The 26,907-nt window shown below is 42.0% G+C and overlaps 1 protein-coding gene across 2 annotated transcripts in view; it reads right to left on the bottom strand.

The window, feature by feature from the left end:
- TMEM198 (transmembrane protein 198) overlaps positions 1-9,796 on the bottom strand; it is a 92,672-nt gene extending 82,876 nt beyond the window's left edge. For both annotated transcript variants that reach the window (XM_056535878.1, XM_056535877.1), the window contains exon 1: positions 9,454-9,796. The gene's annotated coding sequence lies outside the window, so the exon portion shown is untranslated. The remainder of the gene's footprint in view (positions 1-9,453) is intronic.
- Positions 9,797-26,907: the final 17,111 nt, after the last annotated feature.

Below are 26,907 nucleotides of genomic sequence, written 5' to 3'. Positions count from 1 at the left end.
ATATCTACAGAGCTGTATACATGTAACACTATATATCTACAGAGCTGATATACATGTAACACTATATATCTACAGAGCTGTATACATGTAACACTATATATCTACAGAGCTGTATACATGTAACACTAAATATCTACAGAGCTGTATACATGTAACACTATATATCTACAGAGCTGTATACATGTAACACTATATATCTACAGAGCTGTATACATGTAACACTATATATCTAACAGAGCTGTATACATGTAACACTATATATCTACAGGGCTGTATACATGTAACACTATATATATCTACAGAGCTGTATACATGTAACACTATAATATCTACAGAGCTGTATACATGTAACACTATATTTCTACAGAGCTGTATACATGTAACACTATATATCTACAGAGCTGTATACATGTAACACTATATATCTACAGAGCTGTATACATGTAACACTATATATCTACAGAGCTGTATACATGTAACACTATATATCTACAGAGCTGTATACATGTAACACTTATATATCTACAGAGCTGTATACATGTAACACTATATATCTACAGAGCTGTATACATGTAACACTATATATCTACAGAGCTGTATACAATGTAACACTATATATCTACAGAGCTGTATACATGTAACACTATATATCTACAGAGCTGTATACATGTAACACTATATATCTACAGAGCTGTATACATGTAACACTATATATCTACAGAGCTGTATACATGTAACACTATATATATCTACAGAGCTGTATACATGTAACACTATATATCTACAGAGCTGTATACATGTAACACTATATATCTACAGAGCTGTATACATGTAACACTATATATATCTACAGAGCTGTATACATGTAACACTATATATCTACAGAGCTGTATACATGTAACACTATATATCTACAGAGCTGTATACATGTAACACTATATATCTACAGAGCTGTATACATGTAACACTATATATCTACAGAGCTGTATACATGTAACACTATATATCTACAGAGCTGTATACATGTAACACTATATATCTACAGAGCTGTATACATGTAACACTATATATCTACAGAGCTGTATACATGTAACACTATATATCTACAGAGCTGTATACATGTAACACTATATATCTACAGAGCTGTATACATGTAACACTATATTATCTACAGAGCTGTATACATGTAACACTATATATCTACAGAGCTGTATACATGTAACACTATATATCTACAGAGCTGTATACATGTAACACTATATATATCTACAGAGCTGTATACATGTAACACTATATATCTACAGAGCTGTATACATGTAACACTATATATCTACAGAGCTGTATACATGTAACACTATATATCTACAGAGCTGTATACATGTAACACACTATATCTACAGAGCTGTATACATGTAACACTATATATCTACAGAGCTGTATACATGTAACACTATATATCTACAGAGCTGTATACATGTAACACTATATAATCTACAGAGCTGTATACATGTAACACTATATATCTACAGAGCTGTATACATGTAACACTATATATATCTACAGAGCTGTATACATGTAACACTATATATCTACAGAGCTGTATACATGTAACACTATATATCTACAGAGCTGTATACATGTAACACTATATATCTACAGAGCTGTATACATGTAACACTATATATCTACAGAGCTGTATACATGTAACACTATATATCTACAGAGCTGTATACATGTAACACTATATATCTACAGAGCTGTATACATGTAACACTATATATCTACAGAGCTGTATACATGTAACACTATATATCTACAGAGCTGTATACATGTAACACTATATATCTACAGAGCTGTATACATGTAACACTATATATCTACAGAGCTGTATACATGTAACACTTATTAATATCTACAGAGCTGTATACATGTAACACTATATATCTACAGAGCTGTATACATGTAACACTATATATCTACAGAGCTGTATACATGTAACACTATATATCTACAGAGCTGTATACATGTAACACTATATATCTACAGAGCTGTATACATGTAACACTATATATCTACAGAGCTGTATACATGTAACACTATATATCTACAGAGCTGTATACATGTAACACTATATATCTACAGAGCTGTATACATGTAACACTATATATCTACAGAGCTGTATACATGTAACACTATATATCTACAGAGCTGTATACATGTAACACTATATATCTACAGAGCTGTATACATGTAACACTATATATCTACAGAGCTGTATACATGTAACACTATATATCTACAGAGCTGTATACATGTAACACTATATATCTACAGAGCTGTATACATGTAACACTATATATCTACAGAGCTGTATACATGTAACACTATATATCTACAGAGCTGTATACATGTAACACTATATATCTACAGAGCTGTATACATGTAACACTATATATCTACAGAGCTGTATACATGTAACACTATATATCTACAGAGCTGTATACATGTAACACTATATATCTACAGAGCTGTATACATGTAACACTATATATCTACAGAGCTGTATACATGTAACACTATATATCTACAGAGCTGTATACATGTAACACTATATATCTACAGAGCTGTATACATGTAACACTATATATCTACAGAGCTGTATACATGTAACACTATATATCTACAGAGCTGTATACATGTAACACTATATATCTACAGAGCTGTATACATGTAACACTATATATATCTACAGAGCTGTATACATGTAACACTATATATCTACAGAGCTGTATACATGTAACACTATATATCTACAGAGCTGTATACATGTAACACTATATATCTACAGAGCTGTATACATGTAACACTATATATCTACAGAGCTGTATACATGTAAACACTATATATCTACAGAGCTGTATACATGTAACACTATATATCTACAGAGCTGTATACATGTAACACTATATATCTACAGAGCTGTATACATGTAACACTATATATCTACAGAGCTGTATACATGTAACACTATATATCTACAGAGCTGTATACATGTAACACTATATATCTACAGAGCTGTATACATGTAAACACTATATATCTACAGAGCTGTATACATGTAACACTATATATCTACAGAGCTGTATACATGTAACACTATATATCTACAGAGCTGTATACATGTAACACTATATATCTACAGAGCTGTATACATGTAACACTATATATCTACAGAGCTGTATACATGTAACACTATATATCTACAGAGCTGTATACATGTAAACACTATATATCTACAGAGCTGTATACATGTAACACTATATATCTACAGAGCTGTATACATGTAACACTATATATCTACAGAGCTGTATACATGTAACACTATATATCTACAGAGCTGTGATACATGTAACACTATATATCTACAGAGCTGTATACATGTAACACTATATATCTACAGAGCTGTATACATGTAACACTATATATCTACAGAGCTGTATACATGTAACACTATATATCTACAGAGCTGTATACATGTAACACTATATATCTACAGAGCTGTATACATGTAACACTATATATATCTACAGAGCTGTATACATGTAACACTATATATCTACAGAGCTGTATACATGTAACACTATATATCTACAGAGCTGTATACATGTAACACTATATATCTACAGAGCTGTATACATGTAACACTATATATCTACAGAGCTGTATACATGTAACACTATATATCTACAGAGCTGTATACATGTAACACTAATATATCTACAGAGCTGTATACATGTAACACTATATATCTACAGAGCTGTATACATGTAACACTATATATCTACAGAGCTGTATACATGTAACACTATATATCTACAGAGCTGTATACATGTAACACTATATATCTACAGAGCTGTATACATGTAACACTATATATCTACAGAGCTGTATACATGTAACACTATATATCTACAGAGCTGTATACATGTAACACTATATATCTACAGAGCTGTATACATGTAACACTATATATCTACAGAGCTGTATACATGTAACACTATATATCTACAGAGCTGTATACATGTAACACTATATATCTACAGAGCTGTATACATGTAACACTATATATCTACAGAGCTGTATACATGTAACCACTATATATCTACAGAGCTGTATACATGTAACACATATATATCTACAGAGCTGTATACATGTAACACTATATATCTACAGAGCTGTATACATGTAACACTATTTATATCTACAGAGCTGTATACATGTAACACTATATATCTACAGAGCTGTATACATGTAACACTATATATCTACAGAGCTGTATACATGTAACACTATATATCTACAGAGCTGTATACATGTAACACTATATATCTACAGAGCTGTATACATGTAACACTATATATCTACAGAGCTGTATACATGTAACACTATATATCTACAGAGCTGTATACATGTAACACTATATATATCTACAGAGCTGTATACATGTAACACTATATATCTACAGAGCTGTATACATGTAACACTATATATATCTACAGAGCTGTATACATGTAACACTATATATCTAACAGAGCTGTATACATGTAACACTATATATATCTACAGAGCTGTATACATGTAACACTATATATCTACAGAGCTGTATACATGTAACACTATATATCTACAGAGCTGTATACATGTAACACTATATATCTACAGAGCTGTATACATGTAACACTATATATATCTACAGAGCTGTATACATGTAACACTATATATCTACAGAGCTGTATACATGTAACACTATATATATCTACAGAGCTGTATACATGTAACACTATATATCTACAGAGCTGTATACATGTAACACTATATATCTACAGAGCTGTATACATGTAACACTATATATCTACAGAGCTGTATACATGTAACACTATATATCTACAGAGCTGTATACATGTAACACTATATATCTACAGAGCTGTATACATGTAACACTATATATCTACAGAGCTGGTATACATGTAACACTATATATCTACAGAGCTGTATACATGTAACCTTATATATCTACAGAGCTGTATACATGTAATACTATATATCTACAGAGCTGTATACATGTAACACTATATATATCTACAGAGCTGTATACATGTAACACTATATATCTACAGATCTGTATACATGTAACACTATATATATCTACAGAGCTGTATACATGTAACACTATATATCTACAGAGCTGTATACATGTAACACTATATATCTACAGAGCTGTATACATGTAACACTATATATATCTACAGAGCTGTATACATGTAACACTATATATCTACAGAGCTGTATACATGTAACACTTTATATCTACAGAGCTGTATACATGTAACACTATATATATCTACAGAGCTGTATACATGTAACACTATATATCTACAGAGCTGTATACATGTAACACTATATATATCTACAGAGCTGTATACATGTAACACTATATATCTACAGAGCTGTATACATGTAACACTATATATATCTACAGAGCTGTATACATGTAATACTATATATCTACAGAGCTGTATACATGTAACATTATATATCTACAGAGCTGTATACATGTAACATTATATATCTACAGAGCTGTATACATGTAACACTATATATCTACAGAGCTGTATACATGTAACACTATATATATCTACAGAGCTGTATACATGTAACACTATATATATCTACAGAGCTGTATACATGTAACACTATATATCTACAGAGCTGTATACATGTAACACTATATATCTACAGAGCTGTATACATGTAACACTATATATCTACAGAGCTGTATACATGTAACACTATATATCTACAGAGCTGTATACATGTAACACTATATATCTACAGAGCTGTATACATGTAACACTATATATCTACAGAGCTGTATACATGTAACACTATATATCTATAGAGCTGTATACATGTAACACTATATATCTACAGAGCTGTATACATGTAACACTATATATCTACAGAGCTGTATACATGTAACACTATATATCTACAGAGCTGTATACATGTAACACTATATATCTACAGAGCTGTATACATGTAACACTATATATCTACAGAGCTGTATACATGTAACACTATATATCTACAGAGCTGTATACATGTAACACTATATATCTACAGAGCTGTATACATGTAACACTATATATCTACAGAGCTGTATACATGTAACACTATATATCTACAGAGCTGTATACATGTAACACTATATATCTACAGAGCTGTTATACATGTAACACTATATATATCTACAGAGCTGTATACATGTAACACTATATATCTACAGAGCTGTATACATGTAACACTATATATCTACAGAGCTGTATACATGTAACACTATATATCTACAGAGCTGTATACATGTAACACTATATATCTACAGAGCTGTATACATGTAACACTATATATCTACAGAGCTGTATACATGTAACACTATATATCTACAGAGCTGTATACATGTAACACTATATATCTACAGAGCTGTATACATATAACACTATATATCTACAGAGCTGTATACATGTAACACTATATATCTACAGAGCTGTATACATGTAACACTATATATCTACAGAGCTGTATACATGTAACACTATATATCTACAGAGCTGTATACATGTAACACTATATATATCTACAGAGCTGTATACATGTAACACTATATATCTACAGAGCTGTATACATGTAACACTTTATATCTACAGAGCTGTATACATGTAACACTATATATATCTACAGAGCTGTATACATGTAACACTATATATCTACAGAGCTGTATACATGTAACACTATATATCTATAGAGCTGTATACATGTAACACTTTATATCTACAGAGCTGTATACATGTAACACTATATATATCTACAGAGCTGTATACATGTAACACTATATATCTACAGAGCTGTATACATGTTATATTGTATATGTACACAGCTGTATACATGTAAGATCATATATACACAATGTTATGTACACATCAGGCTCATGTCAGGGCATATTCCTCCCTACACCTGGGCACAGGCTTCTCTGTATCCCCTGTGTATCCCCCCTCTTTATCTTCTGTGTATCCCCTCTTTACCCCCTGTGTATCCCCTGTGTATCCCCTCTTTATCCCCTGTGTATCCCCTCTTTATCCCCTCTGTATCCCCTGTGTATCCCCTGTGTATCCCCTTTGTACCCCCTGTGTATCCCCTCTGTACTCCCTGTGTATCCCCTCTGTACCCCCTGTGTATCCCCTTTTTAACCCCTGTGTACCCCCTGTGTATCCCCTTTTTAACCCCTGTGTACCCCCTTTGTACTCCCTGTGTATACCCTGTGTACCCCCTGTGTATCCCCTCTGTGTCCCCTGTGTATCCCCACCTGTATCCCTTGTGTACCCCTTCTGTATCCCCTCTGTACCCCCTGTGTATCCCCTCTGTACCCCCTCTGTATCCCCTGTGTACCCCCTCTGTATCCCCTGTGTATCCCCTGTGGATTCCCTCTGTACCCCTCTGTATCCCCTGTGTACCCCCTGAGAATCCCCTGTGTACCCCCTGTGGATTCCCTCTGTACCCCTCTGTATCCCCTGTGTACCCCCTGAGAATCCCCTGTGGATCCCCTCTGTACCCCTCTGTATCCCCTGTGTATCCCCTCTGTATCCCCTGTGTACTCCCTGTGAATCCCCTGTGTACCCCCTCTGTATCCCCTGTGTACCCCCTCTGTATCCCCTCTGTACCCCCTGTGAATCCCCTCTGTACCTCCTCTGTACCCCCTGTGTATCCCTTCTTCATCCCTTGTGTATCCCCTGTGTATCCCTTGTGTCTCCCCTCTTTACCCCCTGTGTATCCCCTCTGTACCCCCTCTGTATCCCCTGTGTACCCCCTCTGTATCCCCTGTGTACCCCCTCTGTACCCCCTGTGAATCCCCTCTGTACCTCCTCTGTATCCCCTGTGTATCCCCTCTGTATCCCCTGTGTACCCCCTCTGTACCCCCTGCGTATCCCCTGTGTATCCCCTCTGTACCCCCTGTGTATCCCCTTTTTAACCCCTGTGTACCCCCTGTGTATCCCCTTTTTAACCCCTGTGTACCCCCTTTGTACTCCCTGTGTATACCCTGTGTACCCCCTGTGTATCCCCTCTGTGTCCCCTGTGTATCCCCACCTGTATCCCTTGTGTACCCCTTCTGTATCCCCTCTGTACCCCCTGTGTATCCCCTCTGTACCCCCTCTGTATCCCCTGTGTACCCCCTCTGTATCCCCTGTGTATCCCCTGTGGATTCCCTCTGTACCCCTCTGTATCCCCTGTGTACCCCCTGAGAATCCCCTGTGTACCCCCTGTGGATTCCCTCTGTACCCCTCTGTATCCCCTGTGTACCCCCTGAGAATCCCCTGTGGATCCCCTCTGTACCCCTCTGTATCCCCTGTGTATCCCCTCTGTATCCCCTGTGTACTCCCTGTGAATCCCCTGTGTACCCCCTCTGTATCCCCTGTGTACCCCCTCTGTATCCCCTCTGTACCCCCTGTGAATCCCCTCTGTACCTCCTCTGTACCCCCTGTGTATCCCTTCTTCATCCCTTGTGTATCCCCTGTGTATCCCTTGTGTCTCCCCTCTTTACCCCCTGTGTATCCCCTCTGTACCCCCTCTGTATCCCCTGTGTACCCCCTCTGTATCCCCTGTGTACCCCCTCTGTACCCCCTGTGAATCCCCTCTGTACCTCCTCTGTATCCCCTGTGTATCCCCTCTGTATCCCCTGTGTACCCCCTCTGTACCCCCTGCGTATCCCCTGTGTATCCCCTCTGTACCCCCTGTGTATCCCCTGTGTATCCCCTCTGTACCCCCTGTGTATCCCCTGTGTACCCCCTCTGTACCCCCTGTGAATCCCCTCTGTACCTCCTCTGTATCCCCTGTGTATCCCCTCTGTATCCCCTGTGTACCCCCTGTGTATCCCCTCTGTACCCCCTGTGTATCCCCTGTGTATCCCCTCTGTACCCCCTGTGTATCCCCTGTGTATCCCCTCTGTACCCCCTGTGTATCCCCTCTGTACCCCCTGTGTATCCCCTCTGTACCCCCTGTGTATCCCCTCTGTACCCCCTGTGTATCCCCTGTGTATCGCAGTGTAGCCAAGTGTTGATACAAGGTGTGAGGATCAGACATGGGGACCCCGAGGCCTCTAAGACCACAACACAGACCTCACCCTCATCCATGGCCGCTGTCACTGATCCCCAATAGACATGGATCCAGATCACTACACAGGAGGGGGTTTTAACCCTTTGGCTCCCAGGCGCAGCTGGCACAACATGATGTGGGCACTGCCAAGGGGGTGGGCTGCGATGATTGGATTAGTAATATCGGGGGCAGGTGGGAATGGTGGGGTGGGGTGAGTCACATCCGTGGGAGGTGTCCTGGGAGACTTACCATGGTGGGGAGCAGTCTCCTGCTGTCTCTCTCTTGCTGTGGACTGTCTCTGTGCAGTCTCTTCTCATCCTATTGAATGTGATGCAGTCTCTGATGTGCAGGGGGTCTCTGAGCTCTGGCAGGCTGGGATGTCAATGGCTGTCACTGGCTGCATCCCTGCAGTCTCTGGTACATGGTGTCTGTCTCCCCCATGCCTGTCGTCTCATGGTCCTGGTGGGGATGTGATGGTGCCCCTCTCTCCTGCCATCACTCTCTTTGTCCCCATCTCTATTCTCTCCTTCCTTCTCCCTCTGCGGTTGGAGGGGCTTTGTGAACAGAGACCTCCCCCCTTCTCCCCTCCCTTTCCCCTTCACCCTCCCTGTGTCTGCTGTCTCTGCCTCTCACACCTCCTGCCTTCCCTTTTGCACTTTCTGTAATCTTTTAGCAAAAAGTCTATGCCCTCTCTTACCCCTGGTATCCTGGCAGCTGATGCCCTCTCTTACCTCTAGTATCCTGGCAGCTGATGCCCTCTCTTACCTCTAGTATCCTGGCAGCTGATGCCCTCTCTTACCCCTGGTATCCTGGCAGCTGATGCCCCCTCTTACCTCTAGTATCCTGGCAGCTGATGCCCTCTCTTACCTCTAGTATCCTGGCAGCTGATGCCCTCTCTTACCTCTAGTATCCTGGCAGCTGATGCCCTCTCTTACCTCTAGTATCCTGGCAGCTGATGCCCTCTCTTACCTCTAGTATCCTGGGCAGCTGATGCCCTCTCTTACCTCTAGTATCCTGGCAGCTGATACCCTCTCTTACCCCTGGTATCCTGGCAGCTGATGCCCTCTCTTACCCCTAGTGTCCTGGCAGCTGATGCCCTCTCTTACCCCTGGTATCCTGGCAGCTGATGCCCTCTCTTACCTCTAGTGTCCTGGCAGCTGATGCCCTCTCTTATCTCTAGTATCCTAGGCAGCTGATGCCCTCTCTTACCCCTGGTATCCTGGCAGCTGATGCCCTCTCTTACCTCTAGTATCCGGGCAGCTGATGCCCTCTCTTACCTCTAGTATCCGGGCAGCTGATGCCCTCTCTTACCTCTAGTATCCGGGCAGCTGATGCCCTCTCTTACCTCTACTATCCGGGCAGCTGATGCCCTCTCTTACCTCTACTATCCTGGCAGCTGATGCCCTCTCTTACCTCTAGTATCCGGGCAGCTGATGCCCTCTCTTATCTCTAGTATCCTGGGCAGCTGATGCCCTCTCTTATCTCTAGTATCCTGGCAGCTGATGCCCTCTCTTACCTCTACTATCCTGGCAGCTGATGCCCTCTCTTACCTCTAGTATCCTGGGCAGTTGATGCCCTCTCTTACCTCTAGTATCCTGGCAGCTGATGCCCTCTCTTACCCTTAGTATCCTGGCAGCTGATGCCCTCTCTTATCTCTAGTATCCGGGCAGCTGATGCCCTCTCTTACCTCTACTATCCTGGCAGCTGATGCCCTCTCTTACCTCTAGTATCCTGGGCAGCTGATGCCCTCCCTTACCCTTAGTATCCTGACAGCTGATGCCCTCTCTTATCTCTAGTATCCGGGCAGCTGATGCCCTCTCTTATCTCTAGTATCCTGGCAGCTGATGCCCTCTCTTATCTCTAGTATCCTGGGCAGCTGATGCCCTCTCTTACCTCTAGTATCCTGGCAGCTGATGCCCTCTCTTACCTCTAGTATCCTGGCAGCTGATGCCCTCTCTTACCTCTAGTATCCGGGCAGCTGATGCCCTCTCTTACCTCTAGTATCCGGGCAGCTGATGCCCTCTCTTACCTCTAGTATCCTGGCAGCTGATGCCCTCTCTTACCTCTAGTATCCTGGCAGTTGATGCCCTCTCTTACCTCTAGTATCCTGGCAGCTGATGCCCTCTCTTACCTCTAGTATCCTGGCAGCTGATGCCCTCTCTTACCTCTAGTATCCTGGCAGCTGATGCCCTCTCTTACCTCTAGTATCCTGATAGCTGATGCCCTCTCTTACCTCTAGTATCCTGGCAGCTGATGCCCTCTCTTACCTCTAGTATCCTGGCAGCTGATGCCCTCTCTTACCTCTAGTATCCTGGCAGCTGATGCCCTCTCTTACCTCTAGTATCCTGATAGCTGATGCCCTCTCTTACCTCTAGTATCCTGGCAGCTGATACCCTCTCTTACCTCTAGTATTCTGGCAGCTGATGCCCTCTCTTACCTCTAGTATCCTGGCAGCTGATGCCCTCTCTTACCTCTAGTATCCTGGGCAGCTGATGCCCTCTCTTACCTCTAGTATCCTGGCAGCTGATGCCCTCTCTTACCTCTAGTATCCTGATAGCTGATGCCCTCTCTTACCTCTAGTATCCTGGCAGCTGATACCCTCTCTTACCTCTAGTATCCTGATAGCTGATGCCCTCTCTTACCTCTAGTATCCTGGCAGCTGATACCCTCTCTTACCTCTAGTATCCTGATAGCTGATGCCCTCTCTTACCTCTAGTATCCGGGCAGCTGATGCCCTCTCTTACCCCTGATATCCTGGCAGCTGATGCCCTCTCTTACCTCTAGTATCCTGGCAGCTGATGCCCTCTCTTACCTCTAGTATCCTGATAGCTGATACCCTCTTTTACCTGATTACACTAGCAACTCATGCCCACTTTGACTCATGGGCATCTCAACTAGATGTTCAAACTCCAGTCTATACCACAAGGCTAACAACTCATGCCCCTTCTTACCCCTGAGTATACCTGCTCTTACTGCTGGGTATCTATCAGCTTATGCCCTTTCTCACCTATTTCAGCTAGCTGTTTATGATTCTGCCAACCCACATAAGCCCATTCTCACCACTGGGTATTCCAGCTAGTCCCTTATGCCCAGCTTTGCTTTGGATAGCTTGTGCTCTTTCCCAGTCCTACTTACCAATAGGTATCTGCACATATCCACTATGTATCCCAGCTAGGTAACAGCTCATGCCCTTCTTACGTCTTAGTACCCTTTGTTACTTTTGAAGCCATGTGCACCCTAGCTAACAGTTTATGCCCTTTTATGTGCCTTGGGCATGCACTTCCCATGGATTCCCATACCACTAAGCTAACTGCCTAGGACGCCATGCTCTGTAGCTGGCAGCTCAGCCCTCTTATACCCTCCGGTATGCCTCCTCCCTGGTGCCTGTCACCCCCTCTCTGTGCCAGCTGCCCCCTCTCTTACCCCCTCTCTTACTCCGACACTCACTATCTGACTCTTTCTTTACCCCTTTGTTTTTCTATATTAGTCTATGATCTCCATGTAGCTTCAGGCCTCCTCCTCCTCCTCCTCCCTTCTTCCCTCCTGATGCTGCTGGACAGCTCCTAGACTAGAAGCAGCAGGCGGGACAAACCAACCGCTGACAGCAAAGGGGGGGGGGGGGGAGCAATCACTGGGAAGAAAAACACTTGGGCTGTACCACATCCAAGCACAGGGTAGCCTGTGGCTCTCTCTTGTGTAATGGAAGAGGCGCAGAAGCAGCTGTGAGGGACAGGAGCCCGTGACATCTTCATTGGCCTCCACTAAAAAGATAATAAAATAGAAGAAAAATAAGTGTTCAGACCTCAAGGAACAATACCCAATATTGGTTGTGTTTTTGGGTATATATATATATATATATATATATATATATATAAATTATTTAGGTATCTTATCTACTAAATGAAGTATCGAGAGATGTGGCTGGTTAAAAAAAAGTATAATTTATTAATTACGATGGTGATGTATCTGGCTGTGCTCTAAGCAGGGCCCTTGCTATAGAGTCATCACACTAAATAACAATTTAAGAGCAGTAAAATATAGCCAAATGATAGTACTGGTTTGATATATGTTAAAAATATATATATATATAGATAGATAGATAGATAGATAGATATACATATATATATATATATATATATATATATAATATATATATATATATATATATTAAAATATCATAAGAATTAGTAGCAGGAGAGATGACTGTATGGAGACATGCCTATAGACATAGATACCTAAATAATTTTATCTATACAGTCATGGCTGTAAATGTTGGCACCCCTGAAATTTTTCTAGAAAATGAAGTATTTCTCACAGAAAAGGATTGCAGTAACACATGTTTTGCTATACACATGTTTATTCCCTTTGTGTGTATTGGAACTAAACCAAAAAAAAGGAGGAAAAAAAGCAAATTGGACATAATGTCACCAAACTCCAAAAATGGTCTGGACAAAATTATTGGCACCCTTACCTTAATATTTGGTTGCACACCATTTGGAAAAAATAACTGAAATCAGTCACTTCCTATAACCATCAATAAGCTTCTTACACCTCTCAGCCGGAATGTTGGACTCTTCCTTTACAAACTGCTCCCGGTCTCTCTTATTGGAAGGCGCCTTTTCCCAACAGTAATTATAAGATCTCTCCACAGGTGATCAATGGGATTTAGATCTGGACTCATTGCTGACACTTCAGAACTCTCCAGTGCTTTGTCGTCATCCATTTCTGGGGGCTTTTTGACGTATGTTTGGGGTCATTGTCCTGCTGGAAGACCCAAGATCTCAGACACAAACCCAGCTTTCTGACACTGGGCTGTACAGTGCGACCCAAAATCCATTGGTAATCCTCAGATTTCATGATGCCTTATACACATTCAAGGCCCCCCAGTGCCAGAGGCAGCAAAACAACCCAAAACATCATTGACCTCCACCATATGTCACTGTAGGTACTGTGTTCTTTTCTTTGTAGGCCTCATTCCATTTTCGGTAAACAGTAGAATGATGTGCTTTACCAAAAAGCTCTTTCTTGGTCTCATCTGTCCACAAGATGTTTTCCCAGAAGGATTTTGGTTACTCAAGTTCATTTTGGCAAAATGTAGTCTTACTTTTTTATATCTGTGTCAGCAGTGGGGTCCTCCTGGGTCTCCTGCCATAGCGTTTCATTTCATTTAAATGCAGGACAGCTTGAATATCTTTGGAACTTGTTTGGGGCTGCTTATCCACCATCCAGACTATCCTGCATTGACACCTTTCATCAATTTTTCTCTTACGTCCACGCCCAGGGAGATTATCTACAGTGCAATGGGTTGCAAACTTCTTGAAAATGTTGCGCACTGTGGACAAAGGCAAATCTAGATCTCTGGAGATGGACTTGTAACCTTGAGATTGTTGATATATTTCCACAATTTTGGTTCTCAAATCCTCAGACAGTTCTCTTCTCCTCTTTCTGTTGTCCATGCTTAGTGTGGCACACACAGACACACAATGCAAAGACTAAGTGAACTTCTCTCCTTTTTATCTGCTTTCAGGTGTGATTTTTATGCTACCCAAACCTGTTACTTGCCTTAGGTGAGTATAAAGGAGCATCACATGCTTGAAACAATCTTATTTTTCCACAATTGTGCAAGGGTGCCAATAATTTTGTCCAGCCCATTTTTGGAGTTTGGTGACATTATGTCCAATTTGCTTTTTTTCCTCCCTTTTTTGGTTTAGTTCCAATACACACAAAGGGAATAAACATGTGTATAGCAAAACCTGTGTTACTGCAATCCTTTTCTGTGAGAAATACTTCATTTTCTTGAAACATTTCAGGGGTGCCGACATTTACGGCCATGACTGTACACTCCCTTTTAAGTTTCCTCCACTAAGATAAAGCCAGGCTTATAGAAACCCCAGAATCCCTGCACTCACAGCCCACCCACCGGAGTGTATTTATATCAGGGGCTGGGGGGGGGGGTGATGGCTGCTAATTGGATAAATGCATCTGTAGAATCATTAGAACCAGACATGAAGATTCTGACGCTATTTTTATACCAGATCCAAACTATGGCTGATGGCGGAGCAGCGTGACAACAAGGAGGCGTATCAGTATACAAATATACTATGTAAATGCAACAAAACAGCAGATCGTCATGTAAAACATCTGTTATGTTCTACATCGAAGTCACCGGAGGAGAGCGGCGATGACAGCTAAAAAACAAATACACGTGATAAACATACATTTCTGTTTTATGGTACAAAGTGTCCCTCTAACTGTTGCAAAACTACAACTCCCAGCATGCCCACACAAGGGGTTGGAGACTATTGCTTTTGATGAGTGTTTTACCAAATAGTGTGTCTCCAGCTGTTGCAAAACTACAACTCCCAGCATGCCCAGAAAAGGGGTTGTAGACTATTGGTCTAGATGAGTGTTTTCCCAAACAGTGTGTCTCCAGCTGTTGCAAAACTACAAATCCCAGCATGCCCAGACAAGGGGTTGTAGACTATTGCTCTAGATCAGTGTTTTCCCAAACAGTGGGTCTCCAGCTGTTGCAAAACTACAACTCACAGCATGCCCAGACAAGGGATTGGAGACTATTGTTTTTGATGAGTGTTTTACCAAATAGTGTGTCTCCAGCTGTTGCAAAACTACAACTCCCAGCATGCCCAGACAAGGGGTTGTAGACTATTGCTCTAGATGAGTGTTTTTCCAAACAGTGTGTCTCCAGCTGTTGCAAAACTACAAATCCCAGCATGCCCGGACAGCCAGAGGCCAGAGTTGTAGTTTTGCAACAGCTGGAGACCACATGTTCAGAAAACACTACTCTAGATCAGTTTTCTCCAACCTGGGGCTCAACTGCTGTTGCAGAACTACAACTCCCAGCATGGGCGGACAGCCTTCTGCACAATTCCTGCATTCTGCACTTTTACTGTATGGAAACAGAGGAGAATCAATATTATAGTATGTAGGCACAGGGGGATATTATTCTTATATAGGGCACTATTACTATATGGGGGCTCAGGGAGCATTATTACTATTACACAAGGGGCATTGTTATTATAGGGGGGCTCTTCTACTGTATGATGGTACAGGGGGCATAATTTCCGTATGATGCACTATTCCTTTACGGGGGTTCAGGGGGGCATTATTTCTCTATGGAGGCATTACACAGGGGGCATTATTACTATATGGGGGCATTATTTTTAGGAAAATATTACCGTATGGTCACTGATGGCATGTCTTGGGGCACGTATCATAGATCTTATTATCTTTTTACATCCTAGCACCGCCCCTGATTTACACAATTGCCTGAAGGTGGCTGATCTTTTTAACATTCGCTGATACACTGTAGCAAAAATATAAGAACAGAAGAAATATTTTGTGCAGCTGATGTTTTAGCTCACAGGGGAGGATTGTGTAGACTTTATACAATTGTAGCAATGTGATACATATGTTAGTTTGGCTGACGGTTATCTCTCGGTCTCCCCATACCTGTGCATGCTCAGCCTGGCCGAGCATGCATGTGTTCTGAATAGGGAAAAGCAGGACAGGCAGCGGCAGCCGCTTATCTCCCTGAGAACAACAGGATCGGAAATGTTAAAATCTATCATTCATAATCATTCATGAGACATTATTCTACTATGTATGGGCGGCTTTAGCTGTAAGAAGTATAAGGTCTGTATAAGACAGTATGTCACCGGATGGGTCCTCACATTTTTGGATATCACAGGTTGATAGGCTTAAAATATTTTACTTATCAGTTTACAATGAGTTCCTTATCACTATTCAAATACAGCAATGAGATATCCCACTATAAGAATGAGGGGCTCATGATGTAATCAATCCAGTAAACACACAGAAGGGATTAATGACCCCGTCTCACCCACCTCCCCCTCAGGTCTGGGGGGGGGGGCATCATTTATTCTTGTGTATGAATATTAAGTTGATATTCCATCTACAGCGCCACCCTGTCCACAGGTTGTATGTCATATTGCAGTTTAGTCCTATGAAGCTGAGCTGCACTACAAGACACAACCTGTGGGCAGTGGTGGCGCTATTTTTGTCCTGCACAACCACTGTCAACCTGTATCTTGTAACAGGCCATTAAACGTGAAGTTTTCTGAGGCTGGATACAGTGTTTCCCAACCAGAGTGCCTCCAGCTGTCGCAAAACTACAACTCCCAGCATGCCCGGACAGCCTTCGGCTGCTCATACAGATCAATGCGGGACACCTGCTGAGAGTTGCAGTTTTGCAACAGCTGGAGGCACACTGGTTGGGAAACACTAGGCTGGAATGTATATTTATTGATGCTCTTCCATTTTGTAAGCCATCTCCACTGTTCATGAAGGCAAAGAGGTAAAGCGCCAGTCTGGAGATCAATGCAGGTAAAGAGGATCCAGGTTTTCAGGTTCTAGAGGTAAAAAAAAAAAAAATAATGTTTCCATTCACTGACAGCAAGTGGACATCTGAACAAATATTAGAAGTTGAAAAAGGTTTTTGTGATATGTTATTATTATTATTTCATTGTCATGTATTATTATTTTTTATTATTACTTTTTTGTTATTATTATTTTAAGATTACTATTAATATTATTATTATCAGAATGTATTATTATTTTTTATTATTATTGTATAATAATAATTATTACATTATTATTACAATAATTATTACATAATTATCACTATTATTATTTTATTATTATTATAATTTAATTTTTTTATAGTGCCCTTGGTTTCTGGGCACTTTACATATGATAGGGGTTAGAGATGAGCGAACTTACAGTAAATTTGATTCGTCACGAACTTCTCGGCTCGGCGGTCGCTGACTTTTCCTGCATAAATTAGTTCAGCTTTCAGGTGCTCTGGTGGGCTGGAAAAGGTGGATACAGTCCTAGGAGACTCTTTCCTAGGACTGTATCCACCTTTTCCAGCCCACCGGAGCACCTGAAGGCTGAACTAATTTATGCAGGAAAAGTCATCAACTGCCGAGCCGAGAAGTTTGTGACGAATCAAATTTACTGTAAGTTCGCTCATCTCTAATAGGGGTTAAAATACATAAAACAGACACAAATGTGTTACAGAGTAAATTGCAGACTGATACAGAGGGAGGGCGTACAATCTACAAGGGGAGGGAAGGGAAATTGTAGGTGAGGGGTACAGCTTGTTGAGTATGAGAAGTTAGGGAAGTGGCCATTCCCAGTACAGGGGCGGCAGAGTTATTGTAGGTCATAGACTTGCTTGTAGAGATGGGTCTTCAGGATGCTCTTGAACGTCTTGTTGGGGGGGGTAGGAGCCGAATATGTTGCGTTAGCAAGAAATAGAGTCCGTTCCATGTTGGGGGTAGTAGTACAGGGCATAAGGGATTGATCGCACCGGGTCTCACTTCTGAGGCCGGATAGGATCAGAAGTTATTAAGCAGGTGAGCAGGCGGCATGCTCCGCTCCCCGGCGATGTATTGAGGGTTTTTACTTTCATATTTAAATCCCCCGCAGGGAGCCCTGAATGGCCGGTACCTAGGGGCGATTCAGGGCTCCCGACAAGGTTTTTAAAAAGAACATTGTGAGTGGCAGCGGGAGCCATATCTATATTAAAAGCACTGTGGGGGGCAAGATATATAGCACTGCAGGGGGGCAGACAAATAGCGCTATATATCTAGTCCCCCCGTGCATTTATACTATGCCCCCCCCCACAGCACATTTATAAAGATATGACTCCCGCTGGTACATTTATAAACATATACCCCCCGCAGAGCATTTATATTGTGCCCCCTACAGCACATTTATTATAATATGCCACCGCAGCGCTATATGTGAAAAGTATATCTATCAGCAGCGCATCTGCCGGCCATATGGAGCCACCGGGTCGTGTGGTAGGGAGAAGAAGCCGTCTCCTCAGTCCCGGACCTCACGGGTAAGTCAGGGGGGTAAGCGCCCCACTATTTAGCTGGTCCAGTATTCATCAGAAATCAGAGCCGCAATTTTAATGTATTTCTATAGAATATTTGTACTATCTCGGTCTGATTTTTGTACTTTATACACCGGTACTAATTTAAGTATGTTTTTATACAATTTTAATGTTCCAGACAGGAAGATCTCATGAGAGTATATCAGTATATATGTTGGTGATGGGTGCATGGAAGTTAGGTTGAGAAAGGGAGGCAACTCCTGAAACGTCCTGACTGATGCTCGCACGCCTCAGCAGCCAGGTACGGACTACCCCAGAAAGGGATGAAAATGTTGTGAAGACGCCGTGCTGACCATACTATCTGTGATATTAATGTACCTGGGGAATATGATGTTCATGTCCTGTATACTGCACTTTTGTATTAAGTGAACAAGCTTTTGGATAAAGTGGACACATAAACGCAATCCCTAAGAAAGTGTCATTTTTCTAAGTGGGAGTAGTAGTAGTCCCACAACACTGCAGGAGTCTGCTGATTTCACCTTCTGAGCATGCTCAGAAGTAATAACGGATATTATAAACCGGGTGCAATGGATGACATTAAAGGCTCATCCATTTGCCATAGACTTCATTTTAAATTTATAATACCCGCTTCTATTCCATTATTTTTGAGGGCAGAAAAAATACTGCATGCGCCGTCTTTTGTCCCGTAAAAGAAAAAAAAAAAAAAAACAGAACAGAAAGCAAACGTGTGCAAACGGGTGATAAAGGATTTTTTTTTTTTTAATCCCATTGTCATCAGTGGGATTATTTTACAGCCGTTTTCAACCTGTTTGAAAAATTATCTAACAGATTGATAATGGGCATTTATTAACGGGGGCAGATGGCCGCATGAAGGAGCCCTTAGTTGGGAAACAAGTTCCAGTGTGTGGGGGAAGCACAGGAGAAGTATTGGAGATGGTTGTGTAAGGTGCGGACAAGGGGGTCTTCAGGTTGCTCTTGATGGTCTTGATGGGGAGTTAAGAGCCGGATATGTCGGGTTAGGAAGAAATTGTGTATGGGGGAAGCACGGGAGAAGTCTTGGAGACGGTTGTGTAGGGTGCAGACGAGGGGAGGTCTTCAGGTTACTTTTGAGGGTATGATGGTGGGTGAGAGCTGTATAAGTTGGGGAACAAGTTCCAGTGTGTGGGGGAAGCACAGGAGAAGTATTGGAGATAGTTGTGTAGGGTGCGGACAATGGGGGTTTTCAGGTTGCTCTTGGAGGTCTTGATGGTGGATGAGAGCCAGATGGGGCAGTGCAGTGAGTTCCAATGTAAGGGAGAAGCTTGATAGAAGACTTGGAGATGGCTGTGTAAGGTGGGGACAAAGGGGGTCTTCAGGTTTTGCTCTTAAAGGACTTGATGGTGGGTAGGAGCCGGATGTGTTGGTAGTGAGTTCCAATGTAAGGGAGAAGCTTGATAGAAGACTTGGAGATGGCTGTGTAAGGTGGGGATAAAGGGGGTCTTTAGGTTTTGCTCTTAAAGGACTTGATGGTGGGTAGGAGCCGGATGTGTTGGTAGTGAGTTCCAGTGTATGGGAGAAGCGCAGAAGAAATCTTGGAGATGGTCGTGTGAGGTGCGGACGAGAGGAGAACACAGGGGGAGATCTTGAGAAGGTCGGAGATTATGTGAGGGGCGGTATCGGGAGATCAGGTCAGAGATGTATGGAGGGGACAGGTTGTGGACGGCCTTGTATATCATGTTGAACAGTTCACACCGAATTAGTTTGCCATGGGTAGTCAGGGAAGGGATTGGAGGAGGAGAGCAAGATTGTTTGATGGAAGGTCACAGAGGAGGATGTTGCAGTAGTCCAATTGGGAGATGATGAGGGCATGTACCAATAGTTTAGTTGAGTCAAATTTTAGGAATGAGCAGATTCGAGAAATGTTTTTAAGATAATATTAGGAACTAGGGACTATTCAACCGTTTCCGAGCACTGGTGGGAATAATATGGCGGAGGATCAGGACAAGTGAGTATAACTGTTTTGTAATGGCAGAATGTTGTGTTTCCAGACAGACAACCCCTTCATCACTACACCCCAAGGCAAAGACATCCTTTGGTTTTGTATTGCTTTGGGCATGAAGGTTTGTGTTATCCCACCAGGGTGCTGAAACTAAACACATGAGAAGCTATTCTAGAAGTTGCCATTTGTTGTGAATTATGACCCGATAAGTCTAAGGGAATAAAAATAGCGGTGAAATGCCACATCCCCTTGGAGACCATTAAGAGTGGAAAAGTGATATTCTAGTCATGTGATCAGTACTCATAATCAACTGGTCATAAACTAAAATAATAGGGTTCCTGTCCCTTTAATTTGCTGCCAGTTTGGAAGTATCAGGTCTGTAGGGGTTGATAGAACGGGGTTGTTTTCCTGAAGCCTCTAATATGGTAGGAAGAAGGAAGCAAAGATGTCAGGACTGTGCGACTTCATTACCATCTCAGTAATCTGCCACCTTGGGGGCTCATTCACAGTAGGGCGTCAACCTCATGTGTGGTCATTGATGGACATTTCTCCCTGCGGGTAAAATAGAAATCTAAAGCAGATATAGGTTCCTGGGTTGTTTTCCACTGTTGTCCACTTTTGGATTCTCTCACTTTCACAGACGAGAGGGTCCTGAACTGGGAGACAATGGGGGGTATTTATGAAGCATTTTACCCTTGTTTTCCTGGGTAAAATTGTCGCAAAATGTTGACGCAGTGTGCTTTTTGTGCCTTTTCATATATATACACATTCCTGTGTCTGGTACGCATGTTTTGAGTCAGGTTTTTGCATTGGTCAGGAATTTATGAAAATGCGTCTTTTTAAAAAGGCGCAAACCCTTTAATCACCTCCATAAAAAAGTGGCGCAAATCACCTCCATAAAAAAGTGGCATAGAAAACACACATTACAAAAATTAGTTGAAGTTACTCATTAATATAGCAAATTACCTTGTTATTTGATATATATATATATATATATATATATATATATATATATTCCCTATTAAAAATATTACTTTTTTTAAAACATTTTTTTATATATAAAACATTTTTTCAATATGGTTAGGATAGACATGTTTAAAAGTCTGGATATTTGGTACAATTAAGTTTAAAAACCCATCCAAATGATTACCTTAAAATTAAAATGACTACGTTTTTACTGATTCAAATGCATGAGCAGGTGCACCAATCACATCCCACCCCCACAAAGAGGGACACGCCCCCTTCCCCTCATAGGATTTATAACCCTGTGAACTAACGAAAAGATGTAAAATGAAGTGTAGAATAAAGGACATTGAAAATGAAGCTACTAAACTGCCCTGTAGTAACACACAAGGAATCGCCTCTGAAAGAGCTTCCTGGAACTGAAAGGTGGGTAAATTCACACGACATGAAATTGCACCAAATTTATAGCCCCACTTGCGCCTTTTTGTAAATTTGGTTCAGTGAGTTAAAAAGCCACCCATGAAAAAAAGGAGTAAAAAAGCACATACCACAACCATTATTTGTAAATACCCCCCTACATGTTCTGTGTTCCCATCTTGACATTAGTGTCATATAAACATGATAGATCCCACCTCTGGGACGGCACCGACCAATCTGCATTAGTCACCCGCCAAATCTGCACCCTCCATCAACCTCTTATTGGAGCTACTGTATGCAAGAATGTATGTACCATATCAGCAGATCATGCTTCTGCTATGGGGCCCTAGGGGAGAGGGGGCCCTGTTTTGGATGAAGCCATTTTTTTTTTTTTTGTGGTATGCCTCGGGGGGTGTAGGGTAGTTGGGGTGTTGCTGTAGTAGATGAGGGGTTAATTTAACCCTTGTCACTCGTGATGCCAGGGTGAGGGTTAAAACTCTGAGGTAATGCTGGGCCTATTGCCACCCTTCCCAAGAGCGATAGGTGAGTGTAGAATAACGGATTGTCCACAACCGGTGCTGAACTGGAAAACTTGTAGAAACTTTACTGAAGATTTTCTGTACATGCAGTAACGGTAACAGTCCAGATAACAGAGTCTATATACATCACGGCAATGACTGACAGTTGGTTGGGACCGGTAAGTTCTCTTTGGAGTAGGAGAATTTGATTGCACAGATCCGCTGGATTTAGGGGTTGGTTTAGGTCCAGTGATCTTGCGAAGATTTTGGGGGATAGTAATAACTCACAATTTGTATTATGGCCGAGGCCGCAAGGCTTTGGCCTAGTGGTTGCCGATGGCAGCTGCACAGATCCTACCTCATCAGCAGCCCACGAGGAAAGAGAAAGATTAATGGCCGCAGCTCCCTTATATGGGCAGGGGCTGATTCGTTTTAGATTGGTCCATGTCAGCTGTCACTCACCGTTACATAGGATTGTGGGTGATCACCTGACTAGAACCACCAAAGGTCCTTTAGCAAACCATAGAGTTCTGTGAAGCAAGTCACATGACCCGCAGGTCCTGCGACACTAAAAAGGTAGGCATCTTAAATATACATATTTACACTTTTATTTACACGAATTTTAGCTAACTGAGGGGTGATGAGGGGTTAACTAAAGAAGAGGACCCCCACTGTTCTTAGGGACTCTGACTTTGGGGACCCCACCAAAAGGTACGGTATGTAATTCGGTACCGGGACACCCCATTTTTATTGGGAAAGAAAACCTAGAGATATCCATATGCACTTATGGGACTTTTGGATGACTTTATATTCAATTTTTTTCTGGAATGTAATGTGACCAAAAATCAGCAATCTTAAACTTTGGTATTTGTTTACATTTACGCCATTCAACGTACAGGATCACTAATATTATATTTTAATCGTTCATGCATTCCCACAGGCATCTATACCAAATATGTTTATTTTATTTCCTACATTTTTTTTAACTGGGAAAGGGGGATTTTATTTTTTATTGGGGGTGGGGCTTACTACTACTTTTTATTTTTTAAGTCCCCACAGGTGACTATTTATAGCATAGCACTGATGGGTAATATCAGCGATCTACTTGTACAGTCTGCCAGGAGGCAGACCATAGAAGAAGATCGCCGGAGATGGGCGTAGAGCTGGTGAGTGGAGCTGTCATCTAGACTCATCAGACCCCCACAATCTTTCATGGTACGATAAGTCTCACCATATACCCCCATTGTTGCCAATGATGGCAATATCCTGATGTATTTTACTCGTGTAAAAACATTCCCAAACCCATTTAATTACATTCATAATAAGGTGACGGTCAGTACTTAAACGGGTACTTCGGATGGAAAAAAAAATTCAGATCAACTGGTGGGAAAAAGTTATACAGATTTGTAAATTCCTTCTATATAAAAATCTTAAAGGGGTACTCCGCTGCCCTGCTTCCGGAGCTCCGCTCCCCAGCGTCTGGAACTTTATTGTTCCGAACGCTGTGTGTGGGCTTCCATGTTCAGGGCTGCCCCTCGTGACTTCACGCCCGCCCCTTCGTGACGTCATGCCCGCCCCTTCAACGAAAGTCTATGGGAAGGGGGCACAATGTCACAAGAGGGTGGGCGTGACCTCACGAGGGGCGGCTCTGAACACGGAAGCCCGCACACAGCGTTCGGAACAATAAACTTCCGGACGCTGGGGAGCGGAGCTCCGGAAGCAGGGCAGCGGAGTACCTCTTTAATCATTCCAATACTTATCAGCTGCTGTATGCTCCACAGGAAGTTGTATAGTTCTTTCTAGTATGACCACAGTGCTCTCTGCTGACACCTCTGTCCATATCAGGAACTGTCCAGGGGGTATGCCGGTGGAAAACTTTTTTTTTTTTAAATCAACTCGTGCCAAAAAGTGAAAATGTAATCTTTCCAGTACTTATCAGCTGCTGAATACTACAAAGGAAATTATTTTCTTTTTGGAACACAGAGCTCTCTGCTGACATCACGAGCACAGTGCTCTCTGCTGACACCCCTGTCCATTTTAAGAACTGTGCAGAGTAGGAGAAAATCCCCATAGCAAACCTATGCTGCTCTTGACAGTTCCTAAAATGAACAGAGATGTCAGCAGAGAGCACTGTGGTCGTGATGTCAGCAGAGAGCTCTGTGTTCCAAAAATAAAATAATTTCCTCTGTAGTATTCAGCAGCTAATCAGTACTGGAAGGATTAAGATTTTTTAATAGAAGTCATTTCCATATCTGTACCCTTTTAAACCCCATTGTGAGGTAGATAACGAATAACTGCTCCCCCTGGGTGGTTGTGTAGCTTCATACACAACAATGATGAAGGCATACAAATAGTAGGTCGTCTGCTGCCCTCCGGTCACTGGTATATACAATGGACAAGGGTGGCTTTGAAGAGGGACCTGGCTGAAACGGCGCTGACCAACCATGACAAGGTATGGAGGATAAAAGAGGATTTTATTGACCAAGATGCAACGTGTTTCGCTGCACTTGCGCAGCTTCTTCAGGCACATGTATGTTTGCAATGGGGATTGGTTCCTGCTCTGGACAGTTCCCGACACGGACAGAGGTGTCAGCAGAGAGCACTGTGGTCAGACTGGAAAGAACTACACAACTTCCTCTGGAGCATACAGCAGCTGATAAGTACTGGAAAGATTAAGATTTTTTTATATAGAAGTAATTTACACGTTTAACTTTCTGGCACCAGTTGATTTTGAAAAATATATTTTTTCCCCTCTGGAGTACCCCTTTATTGCAGGAAATATTTGCCACGAAATCACATGACATCGGTGACTGTTCCCCTCACCCTGAAGCCAATTCCACTTATATTAGAGGCAGAAATGTAATCGTAGACATGTATAGTGGGAACAGGATTGTACGTCGCTGAGACTATAATATATTCGGTGGAATGATACGAGATTATGAGACAGTTCTGCCGCCCAGCCATAGTCTCCAGTGACAGCTCCGGAGGGAGCATTGATATACAGGCCGGCGGTGAAGGAGAAGAGCGCCGGAGCCGGAGGGCAGCGGTAGAAGACAAGTACATGCGGAAATGCAGATAACATGTCCTGTGCAGAAGGATTCAATTCCGCTCTATTACAACACTGCGATGACTGATAGCCGGAACACGGGAAATCTATGGCAATGTCGCGGTATGGTGAAGCGACCATTTTTCACGGCTGCTTTTGTAGATAGCGCTGCGCCCACTTTCATATATATAGTTTATAGACATTTCATTTCAGCTCTGTAGCTGCAGACTGGATTTATAGGCTCAGAGAGTATATTTAAATGTCACACAGTGTTACCTGGCAGGGAGGATGTTGTAAAACTACAGCTCCCAGCATGCCCGGACAGCCGTTGGCTGTCCGGGCATGCTGGGAGTTGTAGTTTTTTTCAAAATCTGGAGGCCCACAGTTTGGAGACCACTGCGATAGAGTATTTGGATGTATAGTGTGGTGTACTTGTGGTGGGCCCATTCACTTTATAGACTGACGCAGGCTGCTAGTGCCCCAATCATTTATTATTATTTCTTTTTTTTTAGCAGGAAGGTGTGATCTTCTTCACAATTCCAGAAGTTGTGCAGTCCGCTCATTGTCAGTATGGTGTTGTCTCAGCACAGCTTCTCCCTCTCTCCTGACAGGAAGTTGTGTAGTCCTGTTATTGTCAGTTTGGTGTTGGCTTGGCAGTTTCCCGGAGCCTCCCTCTCTCCTGACAGGAAGTTGTGTAGTCCACTCATTGTCAGTGTGGTGTTGTCTCAGTACAGCTTCAGCTTCTCCCTCTCTCCTAACAGGAAGTTGTGTAGTCCTCTAATTGTGAGTGGGGCAATGCCTCCCTCTCTACTTAAAGGACATCTGCAGCGTGATTAACACTTATCCCCTATCCACAGGATAGGGGATAAGTGTTTGA

The sequence above is a fragment of the Hyla sarda genome, chromosome 8, assembly GCF_029499605.1.
Source record: "Hyla sarda isolate aHylSar1 chromosome 8, aHylSar1.hap1, whole genome shotgun sequence".
Lineage (NCBI taxonomy): Eukaryota > Metazoa > Chordata > Amphibia > Anura > Hylidae > Hyla > Hyla sarda.
The sequence above is the reverse complement of the archived record's forward strand: the minus strand, read 5'-3'. Positions and strand labels throughout refer to the sequence as shown.